At 34.6% G+C, this 1,611-nt stretch overlaps 1 non-coding gene across 1 annotated transcript; it reads right to left on the bottom strand.

Moving 5' to 3' along the window:
- Positions 1-1,297: 1,297 nt before the first annotated feature.
- Positions 1,298-1,369, bottom strand: TRNAN-GUU (transfer RNA asparagine (anticodon GUU)). The gene has a single exon. It is a non-coding gene; the product is annotated as a tRNA-Asn (tRNA).
- Between the last annotated feature and the right edge of the window lie 242 nt (positions 1,370-1,611).

Genomic DNA, 1,611 nt, shown 5'->3' with positions numbered 1-1,611 from the left:
TTTTCCTTGAAATTATTCAAACCTGCTTAGGGAGCTACTACCTGAAAGCCAGATTTGTATCTATAGAGGATAATTTATACAGTTGGATATGCAGTTAATTTTTAATCCTGCGGTCGTCATAATAATGTTTTCTTCATATTGATTTCAATCAATTTTCAAGTAGTTTCTGCAGACATGTAGGGAATAACTCTGCCAACTGTCAGCAGGATAATATGTCTCTTTCATAGTCTGTCATTAATGGGATCTTCTGTTCTTCCGTATCTTCAGAATAAAATTATTTTATAATGAAATAATTCGAGGGCTTAATGTGTACTTAACATAATTACAACCGTTGTTTTATTCACAACAAAATTCTTAACAGGTAATACTATTTCAGATGAATTATACCATCATGTTTTGTAGTCACGAATTTTATTGTATTACATAAGAGTACAAGACTGTTAGGAACTGAGTTACGATTTTTAGGACCAAATAGAAGAACAAATTATTATCGATTGGTATAAAGATCTAAAAATATCAAATTTTGTACTTACGTTAGTTTCACACCAAGCCCACGAATAATATTCTTAAGTAAAGCTGAAGAACGGCTAACAATTGCTTAACATGTACCGATGTTCAATTGTTTCACAGATTTGTCTCAAAAGATGACTTTGATTGTGGCAATGCCTACTCGATTTCAACTATCTATTAATTTAATTCGTTTAGAAGGCAGTGATTGTGATTGCCAACATTAGAACAAGATCGTCAAATCTCGAGTTACCAAAGTCAAAGCCAAAGTCTCATAAATATTGTCTATGAATAGGACTTTCAACAAAGTTAAACTTTGCTATGAAATTCGACTTTGGAAAGTCTTCATCCAAAGTCTCGTTTATGAATCAGTCTACGCTAAACAAGCCTAAAAATACGACGTCTACTCATCATTTGTTACATATTTTTTAAATTCCTCTTATTCCTCTTATTCTCCCTCCTTCCATTCCCGCTTCTACTTCCCTTTATAAGCTTGTATCAACAATGGAATTTCGTTGGCTCGCCCCCAAACTCTCTAGTCCGTATATAAGCCACTTTCACTTCCCCTTCAATTTTACAAGTGCAGGGAGGAAGTGAAATAAATTTTACATATACACACTGTACGGAGTGTAAAGTACATAAACTGCCAAAATTATATAGACAGTACATATCGGTCTACTAAACAAAATGACTAGTAAAATTTAATTATTTCTTATGATTATATTTTTAATTTATAAAATACACAGTTTTTAAAATTGATACTATTTGAATAATTTCGAGGGAAAAATTGTTCCGGAGCCGGGTATCGAACCCGGGACCTTTGGTTTAACGTACCAACACTCTACCACTGAGCTACCCTGGAACTCTAACCGACACCGATCCAATTTATCCCTCTATATCCACAGACCTCAAAGTGGGCTGACAACCATCAAGCAACCAACTTCGAGTGTACACTAACTCCGTGTGACTTAAATTGTGGTTTTCTGTTAACGAACAGTGACGTGTATTATGCAAATCAAGATTTCAGGTATAACTCCCTGTAAAGTTGATTTGAATAATTTCGAGGGAAAAATTGTTCCGGAGCCGGGTATCAAACCCGGGACC

The sequence above is a fragment of the Periplaneta americana genome, chromosome 13 (assembly GCF_040183065.1).
Source record: "Periplaneta americana isolate PAMFEO1 chromosome 13, P.americana_PAMFEO1_priV1, whole genome shotgun sequence".
Classification (NCBI taxonomy): Eukaryota; Metazoa; Arthropoda; class Insecta; order Blattodea; family Blattidae; genus Periplaneta; species Periplaneta americana.
Note: the sequence above shows the minus strand (reverse complement) of the source record. Positions and strands in the feature narration are given on the sequence as shown.